At 38.5% G+C, this 20,166-nt stretch overlaps 1 pseudogene; it reads left to right on the forward strand.

Annotated features, from left to right (window-relative positions):
* The window catches only part of LOC143387861 (transcription factor AP-2 gamma-like), a 35,385-nt pseudogene extending 20,074 nt beyond the window's left edge, over window positions 1–15,311 (forward strand).
* Window positions 15,312–20,166: the final 4,855 nt, after the last annotated feature.

Genomic DNA, 20,166 nt, shown 5'->3' on the forward strand with positions numbered 1-20,166 from the left:
CAAAACTAACCTCAGTGAATATTTAGTGCTAACCCTACGATTTCTACAGTAACTAACCCAGTTTAATATCAATGCAAGTATATTCATATGGAACATGATGTGTATTTTCAAGTTAATTTTCATTCATGATTGTTATATTCCTATTTATTCAGTATATATACATCATACCATGTATGTTTTCATCCACAAATTCACAAATTTATATGCATATGATTCAGTTTCAATCACTTCCTGCATTAGAACACTTGTATTTCTCCATGTTTCTTTACTTGCTTTTTCATGAGAGTTCTTTTATAAAACATTACTTTTGATTTCCATTATCATGTTCGAAGGAAAACTCAAACACAATTTGTTATAAATAGTAACCCTAATATTATCACTAGATGTATAACTACTTGGATTGAATGTATCTATGTGAATACCAGATTCAATGTGTATATATTAAAATACCAATTCAATCCATTATTTAAAATAGTAATGTGTTACATTTTTTATTCACCATATGGTCTATTCAGGCATCATCTCTGTATACACCTATTTTTATCCCCAAACACTAAATGGTGGGGTTTTCAAACAAGCTCCCAGATAAGGTGAAAGAAATATGCATGCCACCTGCTCTATATATTCCTTTCATCACGTAATTTTCTGGACACAAAATGCAAAACTTACACTTATCTTATGATTCTTCCAAAGCCTAATTTTAATGAGAGCATGGATTACTTAAATCATCCATGCCTACATTGCCTATTGTTTTCATATTTCAATCCTATTGGTGAGTATACATTTGTTTCTTCCTAAGGTAATGTATTCAACTGTCCCCCTGTTGAAAATATCCCTCATCTTATCAATCATTTTGTACTTTGCCTGATCTTCTAACTTTTATATTGATATCTATTTTCCCATGTTCCTTGTTGTGGCTGACACTTCATGTGTGCTGATATTCACATTGACACTCTAACAGAAATTCTGTCACAAAAGGCCTTTTGTATCAATCCTAAACTCACTCTTCTTCCTAAACCTACACTGCAATCTTACCTACTATCTCTATTTCACTGGAAGTTCTCTTTTATATTCAGTAGACCAGGTAGAAGATCTTATGCCATTGTATATTGATTTATAGGATTCAACTGTGCAGAACCTATTTCAAAACTATGTATCCAAATCAAGGGCCCAATGCCCTTGTGTGCTTCATATCTTACCTAATTTTCTGTTTTCACACTTAACATTTCACCTTACATTCTTATAAATATCCCAGTTGTTCAATACCAGTATTCATCCAGCAGAATGACTCCTAACCCAAATCGATCATGATATGAACCTTAAGCATCCTCTGTTCCTTCAATCTATTTTCACATAACAGCAGGTCCAGAGTTGATGTTGCCATACAGGGATGTAGGGAATCCTACAGCTGCTCAGAACCACAAAGGTAGATGCAGAAATAATTCCTGGAGAAAATGTAGGCAGCTGGGTTGGACCTGTGAGATCTAAAATCATCTTCCATGAAAAACAACCCTGTCAGGATGAAGGGATGTGGTTGAATCAGACTCTCTCTTCTCAATGCAAAGAAGAAGGACCCTCCCAGGCCTGTGTGGATAGCTGATCATGGGCTTCTATGATATGTATGTTTATAATTTATGAAAACGTCAAGATGGGGCAGCCTCCATCTCATGGAATACTTGGAAACAACTGTTAGGACAAAGTGGTTGCCAAGGAAGTGACCTCATTCACTTCCCTAAAGGAAGTGACCTCACTTCACATCCTTGGTGATGGAATTCTCTGAACTTGGGTTCCAGGTAGTGAGGCACCCAGTGACAGTCCCAGTCCCAATGGGCTCACTTGTTTGGATGTACCAAGGCCAGAGTCATTCTTTCTGGGCACCTAGTGATGTGTGGATAGCCAAATGCCAGGAAAAGTCTGAAGAGGGGCCTTTCCTGAGAAAGAAGTTACAGGCTCATTGCTGGCTCCTGACAACTACACACAGATGGCCAAGGAGACCAGAGCTGAGACAGGACAGGCCACTGCTGGGGAATATAGTTTCACCCACCAGTCAGAGGACACTGTGGATAGACAAAGACCAACTCCAGAGGGGGTTTGTGTGTCTTAGTGGATGTGTGTTTAAATTTGTGGTTTTGTCTCATGTTCTGATATCATGCAGGAAAAAGGCCTTCTTGGGTTTGAAATGGATTGTTTACTAGTGAGTCCTTTTGCTAATGGTGAGTGTTTCTATGTCAGTGGATCCCACTGGGTTTGTGGTTAAAGACAGTAGAGAGAAGAATGCAGCAGTGTATGTGTCCTGTCTAGTGGAAAGCTTTCTAGCACTCCTCATGGACAATTTATGAATGGACCGCTGCTTGCTTTGCAGATGGGTAACACCTACCATGTTCCTAAGTTCCTGTATTCTTCCTGAATTTGGCCACTTTCTAAAGGGGCTCAGGGTTTTGAGTTAAAGATGTGTACCACCTCCAAGCTCTGTGATATGGCCATGGAATGGATTGTTAAAGGGAATGCCAAGCATCTCAGAAAACTCAAAAATTAGTGCGACCAGTAAGGTTCTCTCTGGAGAATCCCTGCTAGCATAGATAGCAACCCAAGTAGCATGATCAGGAGCTGTCAGTGCCATAGTGTTCATCTTGTGGAAAAGTCTTTCCACAGGATTTTTTCTTACTGATGGTCTGTTCCCCTGAATGTCAGGAAGGTCTTTGCCTTAGGCCACCCCTTTTTGAAACCTCAAGAAAACAGTTTCAAATGGAAATGAAGAGGCCTCATCTGTGGTTTTTAGGTAAAGTGCTTTGTAAAAGATGTGTCTGAATTAGCCTCTTGGCCCTGGGTGAGGCTGTGGATTAGATTCTCAGCTCCCCAGGAAATTAAATAAAGATCCCATGTGTCCATCCAAAACTAAAAGCATAAAAAGAAGAGTAATTTTGGATGAAGTCTCTTGCCTTCCTCTGCTCAGGCTCCTGACCCCTATGAAGTAAGAATAGGGATCCTCTGTGTCAAATGAGTTGTTGCAAGCCTGAAGTAACTAGCACACAGGTGGTTGGATTTTTTCATGAGTCCAGTACACATAAAGAATATCCCCCTTGCAGGCAGTAGGCCTCTAATTTGAGAAGCAGAGAAGTATTATCTATAGGCCTATTTTATCAATCCTGTATCTCAGGAAGTGTGTGCAGGCCACCATGATTTAGGCAAATGAGGGGCATGAGAGCTTACTTTGGACACCATCTTAGAGTGCTCCCCCTATGGAAACCCACAGCCAGAATGTTATGATGAGTGTCTATATGGAAGAAGATAAGGGCCATGTGGGAGTGTTATTGTTGGAATAGTGGACTTTGTGTGGTTGTTGGAAATGATGAATGGGTCTACTTTCACTTGAACTCCAGTGTAATGCCCAGTGAAGACTGTGTTGTGGAACTGACCTCAGAGAACTATTGCCATGAATTGTGTTGGGATATTAGGGAGCCAGGCATGAGAGGAACCTTTGGAAACTGAGATCTAGGCCCGGGTGGCTTTGTCCACAGCCCTGGGAATCTCAGGCAGGATTTTATATCATTTTCTTGTAAAAGCCTTTTCAGGTATAGTTGAGAGCAAAAACAAACATGAAACTCACATTTTAGACCCCAATGGGCCTGGATTCCTGTGATCTTTGGCAACTCTTTGGAGGCCTTGCCTTCAAGAGATCTCCTGAGTTTATATTGAAAGGAAATTCCACACTACTTAATGGCTCCTAATAGAATCAAAACCCACAGTGCCATCTTCTTCATTTTTGAAATATGGCTAGGCCAACACCATGAAATATTTGAGATTCCCATGACCAGAAATCACTGGAGAACCTAGAGATATCCTGTTCCTCATCATGACTGAAGCAGACAGTGCCTTTTTTGACTGACTGGAGTTCATGACAATGGTGAACAACAGAGATGCCAGTGATTTGGAGCCCTCTGGGAACTGGGCCTGTGGCAGTGGAGTGCACGTGTGTGTTCCAAAATCTTGTGGTTCAGCCATTTGCTTTTAAATGACAAGTGACTGACATGATGCAGGAAGCAGACCCTAAAACATAAAGGCATCTTGTTGCAGGAAGAGGTTTTGGGATGATGCTTAGAATCAGATTGCTACGCTCAAGTGGAAAGATATATGGGATAGCATCCCAGTTAGTGTTTTCTCTTGCAGACCCTGACTCATCCCACATGACAGAACTCCCCCATCACTGTGTCCCAGTTGACCTTCTTTTATTTTATCAAGGAAACAATAATTTCCCAGGGAATCTGCAAGAAACACCATGAAAACTGGGGGATGACCCAATGTCTTCAAAATCCACACAGGAAGACATTCATACCCCAGTTGCCACAGTTACTTACAAAAGGGGGATTCAGCCCTCCTGCCTCATGTTTGTATTGGAAAATATGAAACCATATCCTCCTGTTCACAAAGACGTAGACCAAGCTTTGATGGTCTCACTACAATTAAGCTAACGTTCCTGACACCAACCTATATTTCAAGTGCCCAAAGCTCAGAGGCAGGTTGTCAAGAAGTCATTAGGTCAGCACAGCTCCATGTTTGTGGAATGTTTAATGTGTCCCCTACATTTGGGATTTCCTCTGCCACCCCCAAGGTTGTGAGCTCCTAAGAATTTTCCATTCCAGATATGTATTCACAGATTTTCTTCCTCTCCTCCTCTCATTGTTTCTTACTTGGGGTGATAGTCATGTCAAGGAATAATTCTGATTGAGAGTGGGAAGATTATTGTGTAGCACATGTTGGCATACTTTTTAGACTCATTTTCCATTTTTCTGTTTGAAATATTGAATCTCTGATACTAATCCATACCCTATTAGACTCTGACTACTTATCCTAAATTGGATAAAAATAATCCTAAAAGAATAGAAGTATCGGCAGTTCATTGGAGGCATGGTGTATATTTGGACTTGCCTTTTGCTTTGTCAAGGATACGTGTTATAAAACCAGTCACATTTTCCTTGAAATACTTCTCAATGAATTTTCAATGTTAACAAATATGTAACTTCCTGACTGCCTGTCTCTGTCGCCTGGGTCACATTATATATTTTTATATACATATATAAAATCCTACTTGATATCAAAGGTACATTCTTGAGAATACTCTGACTTTGGCAAATAAAAATTCTGTGAAGAAATCACTCCCCCAAAACACTGATTGTACTGAAAATTCAAAATATGGTGAGCTTCATACTTCAACAAGTTTATATATAAAGCCATGCATGTGTCTACTTTATCTTAAAATAGATTCTCAGATTCTTGCTCATGGCTTCCCCAGTAGTGCTGTGAATACGCTAAGAGACTGTGTTCTGGCATGATTGCTGACTTCCCTTTATATCTTGGATAATATTTTCTCAGCCATGGTTTTAACTATTCCTGAAGTCTTATGTCATATCCCAGCAGTGCAGTCCTCTAGGGTTCCTTTTGTGGCAGTATGGTTTGCTTGTGAAATGTGCCCAAAAGCTGGTGAGTGAGACCATGCAAGGCATAGAGGTGAAATAATTGGGTTATGAGAACCTAACCCAAACTGTGTATTTTTCCCTGATGGTGTTTAATGGGATGGTAACTGCAGGCAGGTAGAATAACGGCTTGAGGAGGTGGGTCAATGATGCATGTATTTGGGGTATGTATTTTTGATCTGGTGAGTGAGTCTCTCTCTCTCTCTTGTTTCTTGGGGCCATGTCCTGAGCTGCCTTCCTCTACCACAGTCTCCTGCCGTGATATTCTTTCTCACTTGGGGCCCTGAGTAATGGAGCCAGCTGTCTATGGACTGCAATCTCACCATGAGCGCCCAAATAAACTCTTCTTTCTAAAATTGTTCTTGTTGGGTCTTTTGGTCACAGAAGTAACAAAGCTGAGTAAACCAAGGGGCCCCTGGATTCTTGGCATTCTTGGGGACAATAAGCAGCATACTCTTAGTAATCTCACTGACTTCTTTTGAGTTACTTTAAATACATTATTACATATGGCCCTTAGGATAAAAGAATTTTTAGGACTAAAACAAGTTATTAGAAGAAAAACAGACTCTTAAATGAACATTTCACTTTTTAAATCCTGAAATGAGAGAAGCGGGTTCAAATTCTTTCTGTGATAGTCTGTAGTGACTACCAATGGCTTCTATAAGAACTGCCTGATATTATTCCAATAAATGAGAAAATCATGGAATTTGACTTAACTCCATCTCAGAACTGAGTCTTGTCCAGGGTGGCTGGAGCAGCAAGACCATGTCTCCCTGACTGAGCTAGGTCTGGATTCGAGGTATGAGCACAGGTCTTATGTTTGAGAGACCAAGCAGGAGACAATGTCAATTTACTGCTGCATCTTTGCTGACCTGATGGAAGGTAAGGAGGCCCTCACCCTACATGAACACTAGGAGACACCAATGGGAAATGTCCATTCCAAAACTACCAACTACTTCAGGAAGAGCATGCACTGGAAGTCTTTGAGCATCTCACTCAGGGTTCCCACACATTCCATAGCAAAGACATGACCTTTTAAAAATGCCTGCTTCCTGGAGAGTGGAGGGCCAATGACCTTCATGTTCTCAGGTAGTGTGGCCACACCAAGCCTCTGGGGAACCCTTCCACCAGGTGGTCAATGCCTTCAGGAAATATTGATCATGCATATGAGACCATCAAAAGCAAAGACTTTTTAAAGTAAGCCAAGTTATAGGATTAGCTCTGTAACATTCTTGTAGTTAGCTGTCCAATGGTGCTCTCCACCTTCAAGATGAAAGCCACTTTCTGTCCTGTGACAGATGTTTTTCTCCTAACCTCAATCCAAGTCAGTTATTCTTACCATTGTATTTGGCTGCAGTTCTTCTGTGTAGTTAAGGTATGCATCATTCATTCAAAGCCTTGTAGTGTAGTTTTTGAATCTCTGACATCAACAGAGATATCTGAAGTCTTTTGGTCACAGAAGAAACAAAGATGAGTAAAACAAGTGGCCCCCAGACTTCTGTCATTCTTGGGGACAATGAGATAGAGAAAATTTACAGTCTGAGGTCATTCTTGTTGCAAGGTTTAAAATTATATCTGTCATCTCAATTTGCTTAAAAGTATTTAAAGCTGGAAGTATTTGTAACAAAAACCTATGAAATTACTCTGAATTGAGGATTCAATAATTTGAAAGTATAGTTCTAATACTGAAACTTAGATAGTGCCACAGAGTACATGGATTTTATGCAGTGAGAATATATTGTGCTTCGTGGAATTTTCCAAAGATAGAAATAACTACTGCTTATTTTTTGAAGAAAGGAAGGATTTTGAAAAGTTCATGCAATTACCAAACTAAGAAGTTCAATGCACACACTGGGTTATGCCCTCCTGTGCTACTGGGCTCTTAAAGAGGCACAGAATGATCCCAAGAAGTAAGAGGATGATGTGACAATTTCACAGAAGCCTACAACTTCCTGCCACTGCTGTCACCAGGGGGCCTAAATTCCCAACCCTAAGGCCAACTGGCTTACAGAGCCCAGCATGGGGCACATCTCAGTGTGTCATGGCTGCAATGCACTAGTTTGGATGGATCCCAAGCTTCCATGAGAGGAACTTCTAGAGGCCTCAAGGGCATCTGCATCATGGTCCTCCTTGATGACTGTCATTGGTTTGTGCTAAACCAGCAGGACCTGAGCTTCAGTCAGAAACTTCAAGTGTCTCATACAGTTTCTTCTCTGCATTTTCTTTTTACCCACATTAGTATAAATGCTATTTGCAAAAATGAGACTGGAGGGTGTTCCCCCCAGGGCTGCAAACACCCCAGCTACAGCATATTGTTTCGCAGTCCCATGAGAGAGCTGGAGGTCTCTGTGAAGGCTTTGGGCACTTCACTACTTCTGTGGTGGGGAGGGACACATAGAGGGCAGCCCATGCCTATGAGCTGGGGAAAGACAGAGGACAGGCCACCTGCCCACTGCACAGGAGTATCCCTCAGATGTGTCACAAGGGTATTTCTTTACTCTTCAACCCGGGTGACTCTGGATTCTCTGGTGCCATCCCCAAGGCCAGATACTCTTGCTCCTGTGGGTATTGAGGATGGAACCAAGAGCCTTGCACATACAAGGTGAGTACTCTACCACTGAACCACAACCCCAGCCCAATGTTTTGTTCTTTAATTGAAACTCACCCCTGTTATTTTTGTGAAACTGTGACAGTAATCTTCAGATAGAAAATTCTGGTTTTATTTTTGGAGCTTCTTATGCATATGCTATTTTTGTATAAATTAGTGTATACTTGCATTTGGAAACATGGTTAAATATGTTTTACCTCAGAATAAGGGTAAATAGAAAGATGGTATGATAATCTCCATATTAAGAAGGGAAAATGATTCATTCACCAATTGGATTTAAAACATTCTGGTGTATGACATGATTGATTGCATTTAAGAATAAATATAGCATTCCATTTAAAATAGAGATGATTATTCTTCAATAATAAAATAAAGGATTGTGTCCAACTACAACTAAAAGACAAATATTAAAAAAGAACAAAACATTGGAATATAAACTTGTACTTGTTAGGGTCTGTAAACAAGTCAGGATGGTGCCTGGCATTTTGCAGAGGGAGTGGTTTGTGAAGTAACGCAAGCGAGCCATTAAGTATGGAGATTCCTTATTGGTTGACTGTTGTATCTAGTTTATGTTAATTAAGATAAGCTGTGTGGAATATATATATATATATATATATATATATATATATATATATATATATATATATATATATATATATATATATCCCTCCTGTCCTAGAATAAATGGCTCTGCACTCCTGCTGTATCAATGTACACAAGTTGTTTGTCACCCCCGGTTATTTTGCTGCAGCCTGACTGCGCCATGTTTTTAAATTATTTTGCAAATCAGTCCAAGACATAATAAAAAAATTTAAGGATACACGTAGCCAGACATGGTGGTGCACACCTGTAACCCTAGAGTCTCTGGAGGCTGAGGCAGGAGGATCTTGAGTTCAAAGTCAGCCCCAGTAAATTAGTGAAGCCCTCAGCAACTTAATGAGACCCTATCCATAAATAAATATTTCAAAAAGTCCTGTGAATGTGGCTTAGTGTTCAAGTACCTTAGGTTCAGTTTCCTGGAAAGAGAGAGAGAGAGAGAGAGAGAGAGAGAGAGAGAGAGAGAGAGAGAGAGAAATGTAAAAGGGACATATAATAAAATATGTAAACTGCCTAGTACCAGATCCATTTGTGTCACAGCCACTTGAATCTTCTGAATTAAGTTCTAATTTTTGGGTTTGCTATAACTTGTTTTATTCCCCTATTTTAGCAACAGTACATTCAACTTTATCTAATAATTATAATATGTGTGTGTGTGTTTTTTGTTAAGTTATAAGCATCACTGAAGGCACTCAAAGCTTTTAAAATACAATGTAATTTGAATTTTTAAAGTAGCCTTATTGGAGTATAACTTACATATCATAAAATTCACCTGGTATAAAAATTCAATGTAAAGTGTAAAATTTAATATTTTTGGTAAGTTTTCAGAGTTGTGCAAATAATACCATACTAGTTTTAGAAAATTTCCACATTTCCCCAAAGATTTTCCAAATCCATGTACTCTCAGTTCCCATACTACAGATTTTATAATGTATTAAGTTTTGCTTTTTATTCAAGAATGTTAGGTGTGAGGTGGAGAAGAGATGTAAGGGATCTAAGCACAGAGGCTAGAATCTCTCTCTTTCATTTCCACCCTACTTTTATGTATCAAGTTTATATTTATTTAACACTCAGTTTGTACCATATTTCCAACTGTCCTCTGCCAGTTCAATGTCACTCATGAAAAGGGCTGTCATCTATAGTGTGCTAATGGAGTTAAGTAGTTTATTGGTTAAAACACCTAAGATTTATTTTAGTCTATAGGACACATTTCTGAAATGTTTTTATGTATAATTTAAAATTTAAACACATGGAAGAGAAAAACATTTAACAAACACAAGTAATATCACCTTATTTTGCATGGTGCCCAACTAATTAATAAGTACTTTAGTGTCCTTGATTTAATTAATTTACTATTTTTTTATGTCTACCTTACAAGAAGAAATTTTAGACAAAGCAATAGTTTGTTAACAGCAAAACTAGGATTCAAAACTAAGTATATAAAGTCACATATGGGAGAATACTGATAACTAACAGTGAAGGTAGTGAAGGTGTAGGTTGTAGAGATAGAGAACAGAGACAAATACACAGGTGCACAGAGATTCCATATGATCACAGAGATCACATGGTAGAATCATATAAAGAAGCTTCCAGTTCTTCCTCACACTCAGGAATAACTTCTCAGCTCTTTGGTATCCTAACATATTTCCCTGAAGGATATTTGATATATATTGTCTTAAGTTTGCTCAACTATAGGCATAATGGTATCATCCTTGAAAATAGTCTTGCAAGTGAAGCATGGAGGCTCATAGAGATATTTAACTGGGTCTAATTGTGATAGTAAATATGATAGTATATGTGACTCCATTTTGTTTTGTGACTCCATTCTGTAAAACAAACATTCCAAGTACATGAGTAATGACTGGGGCAAGATGTTCTTTTCCTTTTGCTACAGAAACATTTAAGAACATGGACCTAATGGGGTATTGTTTCTGTAACTAGGGTAATGGGGCCCTGTTTCTGTAACTGGGGTGATTGGGTTAACTGTGATTGGTTAGGCTTCCCTCTACCTGACTGCATTCTCCCACTCTGTAACCTGGCTTGCTTGCATTGACTAGACCCCCATATGTCTCTTTTGCAGTTTTCAGGCTTATAAGGAGTGCCCTTGCAATTGTTTAGAACTGATCAGTAGAACATCTTTATGTTCTGGTCAGTCACCACCGGTGTGCTTCAATAAAGGTTTGATTCAATTATATGTGAGTGGTCTAGAAGTCAGTTTATGAAACCCGGGACAAAGCTTTAACCATAACACTGGCATGCATAAGAAACTTAGTAACTTATGCCTTGTGGGGGTATCAGGCAGAAAGCAGCTGTTTACTTGAACAAAGAGGTATGGTCACTCTACCTTAGCACATAAACTCAAAATGGAGAAGCTCACAGCAAACTACTGCTTTGCAGAATGGAGTAAGAAAGGTTTAGGCACAGACTGAGACAGGTGTTCTATACACCATGGAGTCATTAGGGCAGGCACAGACTGACAGCTGCTGTTCTACACTCCATGGAGTAACTCAGAGCAGTCACAGCATGAGAACTACTGTTGTGTACACCATGGAGTCACTCAGGTTAGGCACAGCCTAAGAACTGCTGTTGTGTGCACGATAGAGTCACTCAGGGCAGGTGCAGCCTGAGGACTACTGTTCTACACACCATGGAGTCACGAGAAAAGGCACAGCCTGAGAACTACTTTTTTACACATCATGGAGTCACTCAGTGCAGGCACAGCCTGAGAACTAATATTTTGTACACCATGGAGTCACCCAGGGCATGCACAGCCTGAGAACTGCTGTTGTGTACACCATGGAGGCACCCAGGGCAGGTACAGCCTGAGCACTGCTTTTCTACACACTATGGAGTCACTAGGGCAGGCACAGTCTGAAAATTCACAATTGATTATTACCCAAATTAAGAAGTGAATTACAACTCTGAATAGGGAACACTTGGAATTTAGTCTTTGAGTGACTCCTTTAAGCACATGTTGGTGGCCCTAATGGGGAGAATCACAGCCTCTGGAACAGGAGTCCACTATATTTTTCCTTTGCTGGCAAAGCAAAAACTTATTTTTCCTTTTTCTCAAAACCATGTTCTCATCATTGGATTGGAATCAGGGATCAGGACTGAGCTTTCAATAATAAAATGCCACTAGGCAACTGAACTCCAAAAAGGGGGGATATGGCTGTTTATTTTCAGAAGTATCTTTGCTTTGTTAGTATAAAAAAGGATATTTTAACCTTATCACTAAAAGCTACCCCACTGAATTAATGTTTTAGTGCACTTTACTACCTAAGAATATACCTACTCTAGTTCTTCCTTGGAAACTACATCAAGTGCCTGAACTAGAAAGAAAGTTCCCTTTAATTCTGGTGAAGTGCTTAGATATGCCCAAGAAATTATTGCTACATTAATATATATATATAGTTGTAGATAATTTTATTTTATTTATTTTTTCTATGTGATGCTGAGGATCAAACCCAGTGCCTTAAAATTAATGTTTTCCAATGCATATATTTGTTTTACTACTCATTTGGGTGTGAACAATCTATTAATCATACATAATTTTTGAGAAACCTATAGGATCACTTAATAAAAACCCAAACAAACTCATTATGCAATACTAAACCTAACATTACCACCAGAATTGGAGCTATTTCCAATCCATGCCTGTATATTAATATGAGATTACATATACACTTAAAACATAATTCATTTTTTTAAATTTGTAAGAAATATATTATGTATAAGTCCTGAGTTATATTCATGAATCAACTGGAAAAAAATTAGTAAACATATATATTTCCCTATCAAAACACCATAGTTATCAAAGTTTTTAAGAGGTGTAGTGAAAAAAAATGCATGTTATCTGATATTCATATTCATTTCATAACAGTAATGTGACTGACAGATAATTCAATATAAATCCTCAACTTATGTTAATACCAAAATTGAATTTGTAGGACATTTCAGTATACCTATGAACTCCTATGTGTTTCTTGAGTAAAACATTGAATATTCAATGCCAATGGTGACTGTAGATTTTGTGTCTTCTTCATCTTCTATATTCTGCCATTCTCCATTTAAAAATACTAATAATCATATAACATATGAGATACATTTCTATATCTCAGAACTTATATATTTTTATCAAATTTCATACATATTTTCCAATGTACCTGCTTATGGATTCTCATGGGGGCTGACATTATCATTCACTACATCACTCAAAACCTACTGTGAATGATAATTCATTATTAAGCCTAAACTCTTTGTTCTCCCCAATAAACCTACATACTGTGCACATTTAAGTGGATATTGGCTAAGACATTACATTATTAATGGTACACTTACTGTGTCATCATTTATTGACTTATAGGATACATCATTGCATCACAGAATTTATATATATATATACACACACACTCTCACACACACATACTATGTATCCAAATTCCCCACCTAATGTCCTTCTGTGATTCAGATCATACATGATGTTATGTTTTGGTCTAATTTTTTCACTGATACATTCTTATGTATATTCATGTTTCCCAATACTGATATTTTTCCTCTAGAATGACTCCTCACCCAACTCAAAATTTCATGTTAACTCTAAGTTTATTCTATTAACTCAATTGAATTTCACAGTATATATAGAGTTGATGTTGCACGATCTCTTGGCAAAACCCAAACAACCTTATTGTACAATACTAAACCTAATATTACCTCAAGACTTAGACCTATTTTGAATCCATGCCTCTACATGAATATCAGATTCCATGTGTATTTAAAACATAACTTAAATTTTCCTGTTTAAATTTGCATGAAATATATTATGTATTCGTCCTGGGATACATTCAGAAAATCTTTACAATATGTCCCCATTGAGTCATGTGCTAGTACCAGTTTTCAGCAGCTAGCAAGAGCCAACCTTTAACTTTTCATGAGTTTTACAAATCAGTGTTAAAATATAGTCATTGGGCTGGGGATGTGGCTCAAGCATTAGCCCGCTCGCCCGGCATGCATGCGGCCGGGTTCGATCCTCAGCACCACATACAAACAAAGATGTTGTGTCCACCGAAAAATAAAATAAATAAATAAATATTAAAAGAATGCACTGCCTGATACCCTTCATCTTTAAAAAAAATAAAAATAAAAAAATAGAATATAGTTATTATTTGAAATTAAATTATGACTCCAACATTTGTGGCTGATGAGCAAGCACGTTTGGCACAGTGTTTGCTGCAAGCTGACCTACCTCTGGAGCACAGGCTTGGACTTATCTGGCTTGGGATCGGATGTCCTGACTTGGTGCTTCTGAATGCCCTGGAAACCCAGTGCCCAGACCTTCCCGCAGGGTTTTGAGGACTCAGCCCCACCCCCACCAGCGCATCTCCCACCTAACTGCAGGGCAGCATCTTTACAGCTCCATCAGGCTGCGGTCCCACACTGGACTCCTGAATACCAGCAGCCACCCTACTTTCCACCGCCCTAGCAGCAGTTGGCTTACACTCAGTCCATGGATCCCTACTCACATTTGAGTAAAGCCTATGCTGCAGCCATTAGCCCCCTGCACCAGCCTGTGGCCGCCAACAGTCAGCAATGGTCCTGGCCTGGCCACCAGAGTCAGGAGGGTGCCGCCCTGCCTTTACAACTAGGGCGCCTGGCCGGCCTGCTTCCTCAACTCTCTGGGATAGAGGAAGTGCTGTGGGCGTCCTCGGGGATGCCTACAGCCGCTCAGATCTGCTGTTGCCCCACATGCACACCCTGAATGCTACAGGCCTGGCAAAGAACCTGAGGCTCCACAACATGGCTCACCAGATAGAAGAGGTGAAGAATGTCAACCCAAACCTGCCTGGGCATGATCAGACGGTAATCTGCAAAGGTCCCATTTTCCATGGCTTAAAACCCCCTGAGTCTCCCCTGTCAGAAGGAGCTGGTGACAGCCCTGATGAATCCTATGAGGTCTTCTGCTCGGTTCTGGGAAGATTGTCTCTCTTCAGCTCCACATCCAAATGTAAGTGACTGTGGCTGAAGTGCAGAGGTGATTGTCATTTTCTGAATGCTTAAAGGCCTCTCTGCTGGGAGGTGTTTTCAAAAAACAAAGCCCAAAACTGGCTGATAGTTGTGGGAAAAGTTGGACAAGACTGGCCTGAAACTTCCAGCTGGGAGACAGAGAGCTGCTCTTGTGATCCTCCTGACATTCTTGGTGGAAGGAAAAGCTGTTCACTTGGCTTGGGGCTTTGCATAGGGCTGTGAAGTGGATTTTTCTAGTAAGCCAGTGGCCTAATATTTAACCAGGCCTTACCTAGGAGAGTAAACCAAGATGGCAACAAGAAAGAATAACACTGTGGGAGGCTCAGCAAGTTTGTAAAGAATTCACGGACCTTCTCAATCAAGACCAAACACACAATGGCAACAAAAGGCACTCCCTGGTCTTAGAAACCTACAAACAGAACTGCTTGTCTTATTTTAGCCTGATTACCCACGGGTTTGGCAGCCATGTCACCTGTACTCCTGTGTCTGGGGTGCAGAACTACATCAAAGAAGCCCTGATTCTCATAGACAAATCCTATATTAACCCCAGAGACCAGAGTCCAGCAGATTCTAATAAGACTCTGGAGAAAATTGAGAAGCAGAGGGAGTAAAACGGAGGTGAGCACAGGGCCAGAGGGGAAAGGACAGAGGAATCCATCTCCACTGGGACAGACTGGAGGCACCCTTGCTGGGGGAGGAGATTCCAACCCCTTATCCAACTATCCAAAGTCCTCTGTCACTTGAAGCATGAAGGATCTTGACCTGCCCTCTGGGATCCCTGCGGATTCTCTAGCACTGCAGTGTCTGTCCTTGAACACATTATCCCAAGGTGACAAGTATTGGTTTTTGTTTTGTTTTTAATTGTTCAGCCTTTATTTTTTGGAACCCCATCCCTCCTTCCTCTGAAAGTGGTGCTACAGAGTTTTAGAACCTTCTCATAAGTTCCCCAGGGCTGACAAGAAATCATACGCCTAGCTGTTGAAAGTTTAGATTAATGATATTCAGATTATCTACCTACCTCGGTGATGGTGCACTCCAGGAGGAGGCAAAAGTACCATGTGCTCTGCTGCCAGTGAGCAGGTGCTACATTGGGGCACACCCAGTGCACAGAGGGGCCTTCTTGTTGTAGGAAACTTGTAGGAACAATTTCTACTGACATTTCATTTTTATTTTGTCTGTTTTTTTTTTTAACTTTGAAAGTTAACTCTTTAAATGGGTGACTCTTTGGAGTGACACATTCCTGTAAGGAACTGAAAGTTTTATATGCATATTTATTTCAGATCTTGATTTTTCAAGTAAACTTGAAACGGATGAGAACTAAGCATTTGCTGCTGCCTGTCACTCCTCAAACCCCTGTGGAGGCTCTGTATTTTGAGAAACAGTGTGTTGAGTGTACAGACTTATTTATGCATAGTTTAATGGCATCTGTAAATACTGGTGCACTACTTACAAGCTTTTGAGAAATAGGATTCGATTTTAATATTACCTTTTAATTAATAAAAGTTAATATTATTATTTTAATGCTGGTGGGGTAATTTATAACATGTCTTTAAATTTTATTAATCTGTACACAGGGTATAAAGAAGCAAGAGGATACACAGTTTTGTTCTTGATTTGGAAGATTCTGTTTAATCAGGGATCTCTGTTCAGAAAGCAATAACTTCATATCTCGTTCTTGTGAGGCTCATTCCCTGTAAGGTGAATGTGTGTTATACTTGATATGGATAAAATGGAGCTTTAGAATTGAACTCCCTGCATGTAAATATTCCTCAAAGCAAAGTGTACATATGATAACTGTATAATAAAAGTATTCTTGATAGAATCTGTGCAAAAATAAAAAAGTAAAATTAAATTATGTAAATGTGAAACTAATCAAATCATTTTAAAAATACAGGTAATCAATTATCAAAACTCACCACTTTTGCTTTTTTATGGTGTCTTGCTATGCTCCCTGCACTTCAGGCTGTTTATGTGTCTTCTGTGTGTGTGGGATAGAAGTGTTCCATGGTGTGTGATTGTGTGCCTTCCAGCCACATCACACTGACTTGGCCATGATGGGAATAGTTATAATAAAATAATTACAAAGACTGGAAACTAGGGCTTTTATTTTCCTTATTAGTCTATTGTCAGGCAAAGACTAATAGGCTTATGACCAAGATGGTTCAAATTCTAACCTCTTAACTAAAAAAGAAATGAGAGAAGGAATGAAGAGGAGAAAGGAGAGCTTCTCCCAGTGTGCTAACCTTCATATGTTGCTTTTCTCTGCAGACATCTATGATGCTCTGCTGGCCTCTGCCTTGCCTTGGGTGTCCTTCAGCAGCTCTTCAGAGATGTCCAGTAGCCATGGCCTTGGCTTTGCAAGTCTAAATCAGCGAATGGTGAGTCAGCTGTTGTCTCTGCTCCTTCCTCAGAGAGAGCTTACATCTTTATTTCTGTTCTTATAGCTCAAAAATTAATTATTTGAGTTTTAATGAAATTGAAGAAATTGGAAATTTCATGTTTTTATTTATTTTAAATTTATTTTTATTTTATTTGGATAAATTTCTTCCTTATTGGTTGCTAGTAAATACTCATAAAGTAAATTTAGTCAGAATGGAATTATTGGAGCTATTCATTATTTCCAGTTCTACCAAATCTTTTTAGTTTGAGAATAGACTATGAAAAGGTTACTATTCCAGTGAGCTGATCATGAAAAACTAAAATATATAAATAAGTAAAAGAGCCAATGTCAGAGCCAATGGGATTAGTCAGCAGGCCACCACGCAGTATCTCTGTGATGAAAAGAGTCCATGGCTGCCTGATGGGCAATGAGCACCATCCTGGGACATCATATAAGAGGAAGCCAGGGGAAGGTTGTTCTGATAGTAGGGATTTCCTTCCCAGGTAGTATGAAGGAAGCTGTGAACTTGCTTTTTGGAGATGTATCATTCCATCTTAGGACTCCAGTATCATTGAGTAAATTACTTTTTTCTGTTGCACAAATAGTAGTTCAGAGGATTAAATAAGTTAATACAATTAAAGATAAATCTTTCTACAAAATTCTAAAGAGGTAGACTGATTTTTCTGTGAAAGGTGAGTTAATTCATTCAGGAAGTACAACTTAATATAAGCTCTACCCCTTCTAAGTACATCATTGTAAGTATTGGTGATGTAGCCTGGAGTTGAGTATTTTCTCCCTTTATGTAATATTCCAAAGATCTGGGTGAAAGTACAGCCTTGAGTTTCTTTATCCCTTTAAAATCAAGCATGATGCTTAGTTATCAGATACATTGATAGGAAACAGTCAATACAAGAGGAAAACCCAGAACGTGATATTTAAATATAAAATATCTAAATTGCCCATGATTGTCCTCTCTCATTTTTTAAATGTGCAGGAGCATTCTGTGGCCTGAGAGTTAGACTTCAAATCTCATTCAATATATTGTAAAATATACTGTCATTGAAACCAGAGTTCATCTATTATTTACATTATCAAATTAATATTTTTTGGTCTGGTGATTAATCCAATACCATATTAACACCTAAATTTTTCAGTGGTTGCAAAGATTATAATAACTAAATAAACACTCAATTTTTTATTTTGTTTTTAAAATTTTTTAAATTTATTTTTTAAATAATGATATCAGAAAACATTACAATTTTTATTGCACATATACAGCACAATTTTTCATCTCAAGTTGTATATAAAATATGTTCACCCTAATTTGTGTCTTCATACATGTACTTTGGATAATGATTTCCATCACATTCCACCATCCTTGATAACCTCCTGCCTCTTCCCTTCTTCTCCTACCCCACTGTCCTATCTAGAGTTCATCTATTCCTCCCATGCTCCTCCTCCCTACCCAACTATGAATCAGCCTCCTTATATTAGAGAAAATATTTGGCATTTGTTTGGGGGGATTAGCTAACTTCACTTAGCATTATCTTCTCCAATACCATCCATTCACCTGCAAATGCTATGATTTTATTCTCTTATTGCTGAGTAATATTCCATTGTGTATATATGCCACATTTTTTGTCCATTCATTTACTGAAGGGTCAATTCAATTATTTTAAAAAACCCCAATGGTCTTGCATGTTGTGTTTCTGATCTGCAGAGACAAAAACCTGTTATGATTCAGGTTTCCCTGCAGTAGGTACTTCGGAGGTCATAAACATATAGACGAAAAAGTCTTCTAGTTTCAAATCTTCTTATTTCCATTACTAATAATTCTAAAAAGTTAACATCTCAGAATATGATAAGTAGTCATTACAAAATGGTAGTACTAAATTCACCATGTATATTTAGATTACTTTCACTGCATATTTAAGTTAATTTTTCCTAAGAGAGTAGCATTAAGCTAATTAGGTTTAGTGTTTATAGTTGCAACTCTAATTGCATGTAATGTGTGTTTCAATGAATATTCCTTGATATTGCTACCAAACTTCATGCTCATTCCTGAAGTGTGATTTACAAAGCCTAATGTATCAATACTTCTTCTGAAAGATTATTTATGTGTTTTCTGTTTTATGTGTATGATTTTTCTTTTATACTAATGCATTTTATTTATTTCTGTATTTGTGTTGTTTTCTATTGATTTTTGAAAAGTAATAAAGTATTTTTTAGGAACACTTTTATGACAAATAAAGGAAAGGGGTCTTATGAACTGTACTGGGAAGGCTGAGTATCAATGTCTGGGCAGGTTCAGGTGTTTACAGTGACCAAAGACAGAGAGGAAGTTCCCAAGGGGCTGAGCATCAAAGCAAGTGATCTTGTGGCCATATTTGAGTCAGTGATTTTTTTGAGTTTCTTACTGGAAGAGAAAAAGTATTGTAGCGATAGTAATGGATTTGTATTATCATTCAACATAGAATTAAATGTTCTTAAAGTTCACTTATTTTTTTTATTTATACATGACAGTAGAATATATTTTAACATATAAAAGCAGAGTACAATTTCCCATTCTTTTGGTTGTACATGATGTGGAATTACATTGGTCGTGTATTCATCTTTGAACATAGGAAAGTGATGTCAGATTCATTCTAGAATCTTCCCTATTCCCATTCCCCCTCCCTTCTCTTCATTCACCTTTATCTAATCCAAAGTACTTCTATTCTCCCCCTACCCAAATGTGAGTTAGCATCCACATATCAGAGAGAACATTTGCCCTTTGTTTTTTTTTTGGGGGGGGGACTGGCTTATTTCACTTAGCATGATAGTCTCTAGTTTCATCCATATATTGGCTAATGCCATAATTTCATTTCTCTTTATGGCTTAGTAATATTCCATTGTGTATATATAATACATTTTAAGAGTTTATTTTTAAAAGCTCTGCTTGTGGTGATTCTTCTGGAATTCCCATTTAAAGCCTGAGGGTAGGTTCCAGGTATACATTTAATAGAGTGGCCCTGACATGATATGCCTTACATTTTTATTTCAAGAAACATAAACTGTTTAAAAGTTAACATCTCACAATGCCTCCC

Source organism: Callospermophilus lateralis, unplaced genomic scaffold (genome assembly GCF_048772815.1).
Source record: "Callospermophilus lateralis isolate mCalLat2 unplaced genomic scaffold, mCalLat2.hap1 Scaffold_144, whole genome shotgun sequence".
Taxonomy (NCBI): Eukaryota; Metazoa; Chordata; class Mammalia; order Rodentia; family Sciuridae; genus Callospermophilus; species Callospermophilus lateralis.